This window comes from Oryctolagus cuniculus, chromosome 1, assembly GCF_051225735.1.
Source record: "Oryctolagus cuniculus isolate XC-2025 breed Fujian yellow rabbit chromosome 1, ASM5122573v1, whole genome shotgun sequence".
Taxonomy (NCBI): domain Eukaryota; kingdom Metazoa; phylum Chordata; class Mammalia; order Lagomorpha; family Leporidae; genus Oryctolagus; species Oryctolagus cuniculus.
This window is the reverse complement of record NC_142867.1, coordinates 47015570-47029010: the sequence shown is the minus strand read 5'-3', so window position 1 is coordinate 47029010 and position 13441 is coordinate 47015570. Positions and strand designations below refer to the sequence as shown.

At 47.0% G+C, this 13441-nt stretch overlaps 1 protein-coding gene and 1 long non-coding RNA gene across 2 annotated transcripts in view; both read left to right on the top strand.

The window, feature by feature from the left end:
* Nucleotides 1–13441, top strand: part of NAV2 (neuron navigator 2) — a 763895-nt gene that overhangs the window by 71714 nt on the left and 678740 nt on the right. The gene's annotated exons all lie outside the window — the stretch shown is intronic.
* On the top strand, nt 1215–2045 carry LOC149128378 (uncharacterized). The gene is made up of 2 exons (XR_016218380.1): nt 1215–1343; nt 1699–2045. It is a non-coding gene; the product is annotated as an uncharacterized LOC149128378 (long non-coding RNA).

Here is a 13441-nt window from a genome sequence, read left to right as displayed (position 1 = left end):
TGGAGGATGGCCCAAGTGCTTGGGCCCTGCACCCCACGGGAGACCAGGAGAAGCACCTGGCTCCTGTCTTCGGATCAGCGCGGTGCACCGGCCGCGGTGCGCCGGCTGCAGCGGCCATTGGAGGGTGAACCAATGGCAAAGGAAGACCTTTCTCTCTGTCTCTCTCTCTCACTGTCCACCCTGCCTGTCAATAAATAAATAAATAAATAAATAAGACAAAAAAAAAAAAGACCTCAGAGACAGGGCCAGGAGTTACCTCTTTATTTTTCGTGGCTTGGATATCTTTCTTCTGTCTCCTGTAAATTTTTTTCAGCTTTCCTCCTCCTTCCTGGGTAGCTTGTGTTATATGCGGGAGGCCTTTAGCTCAATCTCAAATTGACCCTGAGATGCACAGAAAGTCCCGGGGAGAGGACCAGAAATAGGGCTTACTTGTCGGCATAGCCTTGCTCTGGGTCTGTCCTTGGTTCACCAGCACTTAGTGCAGCATCTTCACAACTAGTCTCTCAGTTTTGGGCACCGCATCCATGGGGCAGGAGGGCAGGTATTGCTATCATGACTGCCAAGATGAGTCAGTGAAGGTTCCACGGAGGCAGAATCATCTCCCCAGGCTCACCGAGCTGTGGCTGTAGACCACCAGGTGTCTTCCTAAGACCTTCTGACTTTCTGGCACTAAGCTCAGTGCTTGCAATCAAGCAATTAACCTATCAATTAACCCCTCAATTCAGCAGTGTTTGAGAGAGGCTCCTCTCTGGCAGGCTGTATCATAGGGGCTGGAGACTGGTGTGGATAGGATGCACCTGGTGCCTGCTCTCAGGGAGCCTGCAGTCTAGGAAGGGGGCTACAGACTGAAAGAAGAATTATCCATGAGATTAGCATCTCCAGAAGGGAATGTGCAAGTACTGCGAGGATTGCTCTTTACTTTGGCCTCAAGTGAGGGTTCACTGGAAGAGTGTTGTCCTAGCCGAAACTTATTCGAGGATGGGTAGAAGTACTTAAAGGGACTAGGAGTAATTAGAATGTGGTCAAGATAGAGGCAGCAGTGTAAATAAAGGTCTGATGGTAGAGAGTTGAGGCATATAGAGGATACTGAGAGCTGTGGTTCTGGAGCAGAAGAAACTCAGGGGAGAATGGATTGAGATGGGGCTGGAAAGGAGGGCAGTAGCCAATCTTGGAGGGCCTTGCAGACCATTGGTAGAGCCTGGAGTATTTTTCTAGGAGTCATTCAAAGCCACCAGAGGGCTTGTGGCAGAGGGGATACTGTGATCAGATTTGCATTTGCTATGTGGCTGAGTGGCCAGAGCGGAGGCAGGGAGACTGGTTGGGTTGCTGTTGCAGGAGTCCAGGTAGGAGGAAGGTAGGCTCGTGTCAGATGGAGGCAGCATGGAGTGATAGCAGGGGGTAGATTTCAGAGATACAAGGTTTTCATGACTTGGCAATTAATGGTATTTGGAAGGTAAGAGAGAAGGAGGATCCAAAGATAACAACATAATGGGAGCTCAGGGGATGTTTGTGGACCCGAATGCATCTCTGATGACAGAACTGTGAGAACTGAGGCCTGATGATTGGGGGTTAGTGGCACTGGGAAGCTGACACTGTGCTGGAATTTGCGTGCCTTCCCCTTTTTCAAGGCCCCTGCGTACAGGGCTGCCCACCTTCTCTTGTTAAAATGCTGGGTTTGACAATTATTTTCTTTTTTAGGAAGCATGTGGCTGCTTTACTCCATGGAGGCAAGGAGCCTTGTTAAGAGCAATCTGCAGAAAAGCACCATGAGCTAATGAGAAAGCCAGGAAATGCATCTGACGCGGAGGAGTCTCATGAATGAGATTCTCCTGGGTGTGTGGGTGAAACTTGATCTCTGGCTGTGTTCACACATCAGGACTGTTGAGGAAAGAGTTTGGTGCAGCTGTGACTGCTCCTCTGCACTCTGGCTGGCATAAGGAAGGACTGTAGCTGATAAGGCCCAAGACTTGGTTCTCAGACTAGTGAAAAGAAATGGGCTGATAATAGAAAGGCATGTTCCTCATTCACTTCAATAAATCTTTGTAGAATGAATTGCTCATTCATTTGTTCATTCCATATATCTCAGCAATACATTGTCCCATACTTAGCAATGGATAATTTGAGAATGATATGGGGATAAGACCTACTTCCGTTGAGAGTATAAAGAGGTGTGTGGAGGGTGAGACATTTTACCTATACTGGGAGTTTCTTGATAGCAAGCATTTTTTATGATTCATTTTTGCAAGCCCAGAAACTACTTTGGGAACAGGTGGAGTTCAACAAAGGATTGCAAAATTAAATAGGTGGTTCATTGTTTGGATGTGTAGATGAAAGGATGGGTGGAAATTCCTTAGTTGCAGGAAACTCTGGATGTTAAAATATGTCTGGAAAGTAAATTTTGTCACAAACTGATATCCTTGAGGCTCTGCTACTCTTGCTGAGTCCCTGCAACCTCCAATAGCTGAGTATTCACAAAAATTCTGCTTCTTTCGGCATTTGTGAGTTATCAGATGAGCTTGGCTAAGTTTCCTCTTAGGCAAGATTATGAAGGATCTTCCATTTGCTCATGCACTTAGTGAATAAGCCACCATGCATTTAGAAACAAGTAAATCCACCATATTTAAACTGGAAGAAACATTGGAGATTGTGGAGTTCAATAGCTTCCTTTTAGAAATGGACATAAATGAATTGGGAATGAGTGTAAGCTCAGTGAAAGGATACAGGACTGGAATCAGGAGACACATGAGTTCTGTCTCAGCTACTTGGAAAGTTATATAAGCTCGTGAGAACAGTTCTGCCCTTGCCTGCCTTTGTCAGCTTGTTGTGAGGGTCATATGAGTGAGCAAGGCCCTGACTAGTGGCGACTCTTTCCTAATGTCTGAAGTCAGTAGCTGGAGGGCCAACACCCAGAGCCAGAGTCCAGGCAATGTCTATGACACCATGTTGCCTCTCCCATGTTGCTGCCTTTAGAAATGACATTAACTAATGGGCTTCTGTGCAGTGTGGGCAAAACCAAAATATGAATGATTCATACACATACTAGAAGGACTGAAATTAGACATGCAAGAATGCCAATTCTAGGCATGGATGTGGAGCACTTAAAACTTGTACACAACTGGTGGTCAGAGTGGGAACTGATACAACTATCTTGGCAAACTATAAGTATCCACTGAATCTGAACACACTTGAACTACTTGAACATATACATATATACTGTGCTTGAACAATTCTACTCCTAAGCATATATCCAAGGGAAGTGAAGGCAAAAGTTATATGCTAGAATGTTCATAGTGGTATTTATATATGCTCTAAACTGAATAGCCCAATATCCATGAAGAATGGAATGAATACATCGTAGCATCTTTATTCAGTGGACTAAGTCACACCAGTGCAAATGAGTGAGCTAGAACTCCATGCAACAAAACAGTGAATCTTGCAAGCCTAATGCTGAGCAAAAGAAGCCAGACACAGGTTATATATGTATGTGTGATTCCATTTCTATAAAGTTCAAAACAGGAGAAACCAATCCCTGTTTTTGGGGATCAGGGTAGTATTCTCTCGTGGTACAAGAGAGTGACTGGAAGGGAACCCAAGAGGGCTTCCAGGATAAAGCAGATACCTCATAGCCCTTCAGTGTTAAAAATTCATTGCACTTTACACTTGTGATTTGTACCTTTTGCTTCATTATGTTATGCTTCGATTAAAAACTAAACTAACAAGGAAAACAAAACAAAATCTCAAAGGTGATCTTCACAGTGTGTGATTACTGGGGCCAGTGCTTCTCCCTAACCCCTTCTTGAATTCATCCCACTGTCACACCCTGATTACATCCCTGAGAACGGTGCTGCCCCAGCTCTTCTCAGTAGCCTCACAGGGTGGGGAGCCAGGGCTTGGGTTTGATGCTGGCTGTCAGTGGACATGCTCACTGCCCAGTGGATCCTGCCTCCTCCCTACTCTCTACTTCTTCATGCTCATGAGTCTCCTACCCCAGGCACTGTAGCCCTCTCTGGCTGCCTCCCAGCTACAAGCCATGTTTTTGGGGTTCTCAGAGCTCAACTTCTGCCTCCTTCATCCACCTGCTTCCCATCACTCAGCTGCCTCTATCACAGCCCCACATCCGCATCCATCTTGAATGGTCAGGAGATGACACAGGTTGAAGGCACAGGCAGGTCCGTGGGCGGGGGGATGGGGAGAGCAGAGACCCACAGAGCTCCTCCCCAGACAGGGCTCCCATGCCTCTGGTGGAATGCTTTCAGGTGTCACTCGGATGAACAGCTTATCATTTATTATCATCAGTGTATTCTGTTACCTGTTAGGGAAGCAATACATTCAACCTTTGCTTTCCTATAAATGATTGCTTAGGATACTGTTCACATGTTTCAAATGAGTGGATTTAAAGATCAACATTAAGTTTTACTTATCTGACATGAGAATATGAAGGTGAAAACAGGTCAGAGACGGGGAAAGGAAGAGCACAATAATCCAAAGATTCCTCTAAGTACCTTAAGGGAGAGATTTGCCCTAGCACGGGAGGTTAAGACCATCATTTCTTATTCTGAATGAGGACAGAGCTCCTCACAGGGCAGTGGTGAGAACATGGGCTTCAAAGCCAGACAAACCTGGGGTCACATTCTGACTCCCCATTTTTGTTGTTGGTTGACTTTGTACAAGTTACTTAATCTCTCTGAGCTCCAGTTTCCTTTTCTGTAATGAGAAATGCTATATCTGCATCAAAAAGTTGTTCTAAGGCTTGTGAGAGAGGCTCAAGCCCAGCATTAGCCCATGACCTTCCCTAGAGAGAAGAGACTTGCATAAGCTCACACAAGGAGGCAGAGCCAGGCCTGGAGCCCTGGGCCCTCGATTCCCAGCCCATGCTGTGTTCTCTGAGAGCCAGCCCTCCTCATCCTACTTCTGCATATCCTTGTTGCTGTGACACAGTCAGGAGAGCAACCCCTGGCAGGAGTGTTATTTGCCCTGATCTATGCTGAGCTCATTTGGCTTATGATGGTGAAAGCACCAGTGATTTTAAAGGAAAAGTAGGCTGGGTCTGACCAGCAAGGTGGGCTACCAGTCAGAAGTGGGGGGGGGGCTCCCACCGCCCTGAGAGCAATTAGAACCTGATGGAACAGGAAGAATGTCCGCATGTTGCCAAGCCCAGCAGAGCACGGCAGCACATTCAGGGTTCTGGCTTCAGTGGGTGCTACTTAGCCTTGTTCCCATCCTAACAGGAAACCTCCATATGGCCTTTCTGGGTTAAGCATAAGGGAGCAAGACCTCCTCTTTGAAGTCTTCCACACTGGCCTGGAGCTGCCTGATTTGGAGACCAACCACGTCTGTACAGCAGCAACTGTGTAGATTGAATCACAAAGGGCTCGCTTTATCGGCATCAGATAGCCGCTGCATCTGCCAGCATCTCCCCTGCTCATTCCTGTTCTTTCCCTCTGCCTGGTCCTTCTTCTCTGCCCTCTCCCTGCCATTCATTGATTCGTTATTTAGGAGGTAGTGTCGCTCACCAGATTCTTGAGGCAGGCGGGACTGAATTTGAGTCCTGCTTCCTCTGTTAACAATAATGTAATTCTTCTCTTATAGCCCTACCTCCCAGGAACTAGGAAATGATACGTAGAGAACCCATAATCTTTATTCAACACAAATAAAGGGGGAAAACAATACCCACGGCTCCTTAAAGCTCTGCATTAGCCACACTGCAGAATGTATCTCATTGAAATGGTCATTGTTTTAAAGTCTAAAAGGGTCAAAAATTTGGGCAAGTTACTTAACTGTTCTTAGCCTAGCCATAATTCCACCTATTCCAGAAGATCAAAATACTTAAATCACGCTGTCTATTGGATTTACATCCCAACCTAAATCTATAATTTTTACCTCAGTGCCTGACACATTTCACTCAGTTGTATTTATGTAGGGTGGAATATAGGCAATTTCCTATGGCATCTATAGTATCTACCTTGTGGGTTGTTGTGTAGATTAAATGAGTTCTGTGCAAAGTGCCCAGAGCTCCCAACAGCCAGTGGCTCTTCTCTTCCATTCTTTCATTCATTTCTTCTGGAGCCAGCCATGGATTGTATTGTAGGCACTGTGTGAGGCCCCAGAAGCACAGGGATGAGTGAAACATGGCTCCTCCCTTAAGGGATTGCTGTCTGCCAGACTTGACTGGCAAGGGGCTTGCAGGTATGAAACTGCTGAGCTGCTGGACCAAAACTCTGGTTTTGTCTTGAGTGGGGATAGAAGTTTTTGAGCATCCAGTCTGAGCCAGGCACAGTATACCTTCATTGAGCTGGTGACACAGTCTTTGCAAGCTGGGATCACATCAGGTGTCTATGACTTGCGGACGGCAAGTTGCTCACCAAATCTCTCTAAGTCCCAGTGTCCTCATTTTCTATCCCACCTGGCTACTCCAAGGAGCACAAATGACTGGACCCAGATAGGTGGGAGTGAGCCTGGTCTAATCACAGGGCTTCTTCCTCCTGAGTCATCCCTGAGAGTCCAGAGATAGCTGAAGTCAGGGGGTTAGCCATGTTACCAGGGATGGTCCATTTGCAACTCAGAAATAACTAGGTGATTCTCTAGGGACCCAGGCTTGAGCTGAGGATTGTAGAAGAATAGCATCAAGTCCACGTGGACCTAGCTACCCTCTTGAGGACAGCAGGTTGCCAGATTTGTGAAGAGTCCCCATTTCCTTTTAAAAGAGAGTGATCTGAAATGGCGTTGTGTGCTATGTTGTGATAAACTAATGCTCTTAGAATTTTAGCTATTCTTTGTCTGAGCTGCTTTGGCAGGGAAATTAGACATGCGGAATTTTGAGCTCTGCCTTATTCAATTTTTAATTAATTTTTGTGTAATAAGCTGTAAGCACATTAATATCAATGAGATACATTCTGCAGTGTGGCTAATGCAGAGCTTTAAGGAGCCGTGGGTATTGTTTTCCCCCTTTATTTGTGTTGAATAAAGATTATGGGTTCTCTACGTATCATTTCCTAGTTCCTGGGAGGTAGGGCTGTAAGAGAAGAATTACATTTTTCTGGCAGGCCTGGGTTGAAATGTTGTGGGGGCTTTATTTGGAGGCTGTGAGAAGAGCACTATGTGTGACACTCGTCAAAGATTTGATTGTCAGCAATTAAAGTTTCTGTTGTATTCTCAGAAGTGGCCTAGCATGGGATCCATTACTGAGAAAGCCATAGAATTTGGAACAGAGTTAGTCCAGTGTTTTTCTAAGACCATCCAAGCAAGAATTTCAAAATAAAAATATTGATCTTAGTTAAACTGGAGTAATTTTTGCTCTGTCCAGATAGTGTGGGATTCCATCTACTCATTCAGCCAGTCTTTCTACAGTAACCTAAGCAACTCCTATGCCAGCGGCATTCCACTAGGCATTGTCAGGTACAGAGATACGGGATGCAACCTGTGCCTAGGCGACTACGGGCTGGGATGAAATCTCTTAGAGGAGGCAAAGTGACACATCTCAGCGTAGAGGTGCAAATTGCTGCTGGGATCATTCAATGAAGAGATTATTCAAAGAAGGGATATTAAGGAGATGACTTTTGAGCTGGACCTTTTTAGGATGAATAGAAACTACGGAGCTAAGGAAATGCCAGTCCTGGAGAACGGAACAACCAATCCAACCCAAAAGAGTACATAGGGTCACCAAATCTAAGAACAGAAACATGCTTAGCTGCCTTCCCAAGTGTGGCAAGCTTGTATCATGCTCTGTTCTTTATGAATGCCCTTTCCTTCTTCCAGCTACAAAGGTGCGCTGTGCCGTGCTGGCCGCTCTCCTCCCATTCCAGGACTGCCTGTGCCAATTCAGCTGACTCTCTTATGGGCAGGAGACTGAGACCCAGAGCATTAGAGGAACACGTGGCCAGTCGGTTACAGTCTTGACTAGAATTGGATCTCCTGTGCTTTGTCTTCTGTGTATTGTATGTGAACTTGCTCCATTATGTCACAGAATGGCCAAGAATCACCCTTCCAGCAATGAGAAAGCACAGTGAAACTTAAATTAAGTGCTGAACTTGGGTTCAAAGATGGTTCTGTAGGATGGAGAGTTATCCAGAAACCCCTTTTGCTGTCAACTCTTCCTAGTTCTGAGCTCCTTTTCACACTCTGGTAGATAGAGTGTAGAACATGAAGTCCCTTTTGATGACTGAGAATTTAAAGGATCTTAAAGGCACAAAATAAAAACTCTTTATGGCTGATGTCAAGCCCAAAATACCTGCTACAAGTTACCATTCAATGCCCTAGATGAGATTGTTTTCTTATCTTTTGCTTTTTTGTTTCAATGACAGAAGGGCAGAGAGAACTGGATAGCTTTTTGAGTTGGTGAGGGTCCTAATTTGGTGAGGTTTGATGAACTGGAATGCTATTTCGGGAAAATGCTCTGTTTTGACAACACTAGCTCACTGATTCTGAGTAATGGTGAAAGGAAACACAAGTTTGGTTTGGGAGAAGACTCTGGGAATGTGGTTTTCTGCAAAATCTGACAGCTTCCTGCCAGGTCTCCCCTTTCTCAGGGGTTTTAATCAGCAGTCATTGCACCCCATGAATCCAGATGGCATCACAGCTCTAGGTGTAAAAAGTTGTTTCTCCCCAGAGCAGGGCTCAGCAGGGTCACACGGGAGGGTTCTGGGCTGAGTAAACACTGTTGGCAGTCTGAGGGAGCTCAGCTTCCCGGGTCACTTGGCGACTTTCTTCCCCAGCGCTGTTCTCTGGGAATTTTTGCCATCACAACCTGATATTCCATGAAGGACTCTATGCAGTAATAAATCAGGGATGCTCCATGGTTACAGAAAACAACATTGGCCTTTCTGCTATTATCTCTGATGGACAAAGGTGTTTCCTCGCCAAGGACAACAATATCGATCCACAAGTGGTTCCACTAACAAGTAGTGACCAGTCAGCAGGAATCAGAGTCTCTCACAGCAACGTTGCCAAGGAAGGAATATGATTCAGGGTGTGGGGAGAGAGAAATCAAATAGGCTGTGACCAGTGAGCCCTCTGTGTGGGCTTAGAGTGGACAGAATTATCTCTTTTGGTTTCTAATTCATTGACTCCTTCTCTGACTGTTCTATTAGGAAACTCGTGTCCCTCTTGAGGTCCTATCTGACCCCCACCCCCACTAGGCTGTCCAAGAACCTGGTAATTCATGCAGAACAGAGGATTGGCTGTGCTTCCTCCCCAAATCAGAGCGAGCAATGACATTAGATGAGTTGACCACCGCTAATTGCTTCATACAAAGCAGCCATTTAAGGATGATCTTGGCACCTCTCTCACTGGAGAAGGTGATCAAAGAGGGAGACAAATTAAATCCCTGCCATAAAGCCCTGCTACAATGTGGCTGAGACTTCTCAGCAGCTGACTGGAGTGCCCTTGGCTTCCAGATTTCCTTTGACTTACTCAACTAACAAGACCTGCATCAAAATAAGCTGCTCCTCCAAGGGGACCCAAGCTATGACTCCTTTGTGCAGCTCCTCCCTGCACACGTCAGTCAAAAGAGTCATGTGGTGGTTCTGAGTCTGTTTCCTCCCCTGGGAAAAGAGGGTGGCAGTGTGCTTGTGGTGGGCAATCCATGAAATAACACACATAGAGCTCTTCTAGGCTCCTGGTGCACTGTAGGATGCAGTGTGCCAGCCTTTCTCCTCCTTCCACTGTTTTCTCTCTCTCTCTCCCTACCACCCCAATCTCTATCTCTATGCCCCCACTCTGTTTTTTTTAAAGATTTATTTATTTATTTGAAGGTCAGAGTTATAGAGAAGGAGAGGCAGAGAGAGAGAGAAAGGGGAGGGGGGAGAGAGAGAGAGATAGAAAGATCAATCTTCCATCTGCTGGTTCAGTCTCCAATGACCACAATGGCCAGAGCTGGGCCTATCTGAAGCCAGGAACCAGGAGCTTCTTCCAGGTCTCTCATGTGGGTGCAGGGGCCCAAGGACTTGGATCATCCTCCACTGCTTTCCCAAGGCCATAGCAGAGAGCTGGATTGGAAGAGGAGCAGCCAGGACTTGAACCATCACCCTTATGGGATGGTGGCACGGCTTACTCACTACACCATGGTGCCACCTCCCCCCATTTTTTTAAACAGTTAAAGTTTTTTTTTTTTAAATTTTTGACAGGCAGAGTGGACAGTGAGAGAGAGAGACAGAGAGAAAGGTCTTCCTTTTGCCGTTGGTTCACCCTCCAATGGCCGCCGCGGCCGGCGCGCTGCGGCCGGCGCACCGCGCTGATCCGATGGCAGGAGCCAGGAGCCAGGTGCTTTTCCTGGTCTCCCATGGGGTGCAGGGCCCAAGCACCTGGGCCATCCTCCACTGCACTCCCAGGCCACAGCAGAGAGCTGGCCTGGAAGAGGGGCAACCGGGACAGAATCCGGCGCCCCAACCGGGACTAGAACCCGGTGTGCCGGCGCCGCAAGGTAGAGGATTAGCCTATTGAGCCACAGCGCTGGCTAAACAGTTAAAGTTTTTAAAAATTTACTTCAGAGGCAGACAGAGATATGGGGAGAGGGCCAGTCTGAAACCAGGAGCCAGGAACTCAGTCTGGGTCTCCCATGCGGGTGGCAGGGACCCAAGGACTTGAGTTGCCTCCTGTTGCCTCCCAGGGTGTGCATGACTAGAAAGCTGGAATCCGAAGTGAAGCTAGAACTCAAACCCAGGCACTTGGATATGGGATACAGGTGTCCCACAAGATGTCAGTCACTGCACCAGATGTCCAGCTTGTCCTTCCTCTTTTAATAAAGAATCCAAGAGGGCCGGCGCTGCGGCTCACTAGGCTAATCCTCTGCCTGTGGCGCCGGCACTCCAGGTTCTAGTCCCGGTCAGGGCGCCAGATTCTGTCCTGGTTGCTCCTCTTCCAGTCCAGCTCTCTGCTGTGGCCTGGGAAGGCAGTGGAGGATGGCCCAAGTGCTTGGGCCCTGCACCCGCATGGGAGACCAGGAGGAAGCACCTGGCTCCTGGCTTCAGATCAGCGTGGCGCACCGGCCACAGCACGCTGGCCGTAGTGGCCATTTGGGGGGTGAACCAACGGAAGGAAGACCTTTCTCTCTCTCTCTCTCTCTAACTCTGCCTGTCGAAAGGAAAGGAGAGGAGAGGAGAGGAGAGGAGAGGAGAGGAGAGGAGAGGAGAGGAGAGGAGAGGAGAGGAGAGGAGAGGAAAGGATCCAAGAGAATATGCAAGTAGGATTACTAAGGAAGTGACTCTTATTTTTAACTGGAACCTTTGCCTGATCATAGGCAAGCATCATGGTCAAGTTAAATGCCAGATAGGAACCAGGCAAAGTTCTTTTTGCTGTCTTCAGAATCCAGGCATGAACCTCCCAAAGGCACCTGGTTTTTGTAATGTGTGATAAAAGTCTGAGGGTTTCTGGTCTGAGGCACAAAGAACTGTTTGTTTGTTTGTTTGTTTGTTTTTAATGTCCCCCGGGAGAAGTTGCAGTCTCCCGCAGTAAATTGTCAAAGTTTTGGATGTTTGCCATCCCAACACATGAAAAATGACATCTAAGTGAAATTTAATTTCTAATCGCTATTATTTTTTATTTACTTGATAGGCAGAGAGAGAGGGGGAGAGGGCTTCCATTTGCTCACTGAATCCCCAGATGCTTGTAAGGGGCAGAGCTGGGCTAGGGCAGAGCCAAGAGTTTGGAACTCAGTCCAGGTCTCCCATGTGGGTGGTAGCAGCTCAGTCATCACCGCTGCTTCCAGGGAGGGTGTGTACTTGCAGGAAGCTGGAGCCAGGAGCCAGAGCTGGAGCAAATACTCTAATAAGGGATGCGAGTATCTCAACTGCCAAACACCTAAACTTTTTACTTTCTCAATTGTGAGGGAAGCCGAGCATCTTTTCTGTGCTTAAAACCCACCGGTATTTCATTGTTATAATGTATCAGCTCGTATTATTTGATTGTTTCCTCTTAGATTATGAGCATTTATTTGTTGATTTCTCAAACTCTTTGTGCAGTAGACAGATTATCCCTTTCTAATAGGAGTTGTAATTTTACCCATTTTCTGTTTGAATTTTTGACTTTGTGGTATTTTTGACATTTATGTAACAAATTTATCAGTCATTTCATTTATATTTCTGGATCCTAGTGTCTAGATAAGAAAAATAAAGAGAATTCTCCAGTGATTTTTCTTCTGCTGCTATAATAGTTTCTCTTTTTTATGTTTAAGTCTTTAGGATCTTCCAATTTTTAAGAAAACCCAGACATCATAATTAATTTTTAATCCTGGCAAGAAATTCAACACACACGCATACATGTGCGCGCGTGCACACACACACACACACACTCCCAATTTGTTCAGAAGCTGTGGCCCTGTCTCTACCAGTGCCTGTGGCTTGGAAGGGGTAGCCTGGTGGGCAACCTTGGTGCTGAGCGTGGAGAGCCACTGGCAGTTTTGCTGGCTGCAAATGGGGGCTGCTCTAATTAGCTATGGCCAGGAATCCTCTCCTTGTGTTGTTCATCCTCCATACCTGCCTTGGCTGCATTTTACTGGCTTTTCTCTTACTTCTATGGCTACCGAATTCAGATCTGGATTGCCTGAGTTTAAATAATGCAGTCCCTGTTCTTCTTTCGAAGTGCTTTGAGATCGCGGGTCAGTGGGGCTACTTCAGCGTGAAGTCTTGTGCCTTGAACAGAAAGCAACCCTTAAGCCCTTTGCACTTCGCCCACTGCAGGTAAGTCCTGTGCCTTGGCAGTCTTCCTTCCTCTATGCCCGCCAGTCGTCTTCTGATTGTGAACATTCAGAGAATCGGGCCAGGTAGAGGACTGTGATCGGCAGGCCTGTGATGCTGGAAATGTGAGCAGAGATGCACTAATGAATCCTGGGCAACCTCCTTTCCACACGGTTCTTGCTTCACTTGTACCTAGAAAGCTCTTGTCTAAGACCTGTGCTGAGTACGGCAAAGTACCTGGGGGCACAAGTGAGGGTAGGAGGACTTCCTGCGAGCCTGAACACAGGGCCAGGGAACTCACCACTGATTACCCCAAAAGGAGTGAGGCAAAGGGGAGGATCCCGAGGGGCCTCCCTCTTTGTCCACCATGGCACGAGCTCGTTAACCCTCTGGAAAGCCCTTCTGGAACCTCCCCAGATGCCCTCACAGCCTTCTGGCTGCTCTTGGCTGAGTTGGAGCTCAGTGGGCACAGAGGTGGTGGTTTACACACCCCTGTCCAGCTCCACTCCTACTTCCCAGCACAGGGATGGTCTCTTGGTCAAGTTGGCTGGGTAAATGGAAAATTGTGCCAATGCATTCATTTATTTGGCAATTCCTGGGACTGTCAAAGAGGCCAGGCATATGTCTAAAGGCCTCTGATGATGTTTTAGTCAACCAGTCAACAAATCTTCACTGAGCTGACATGGGAGTAGCCACAGACTTGGCAGAAAGCAGGCTGGCCTGGGGGTCCGGGGATTTGGGTCTCAGTTTTGACATTACCGTTAACCGTCTGG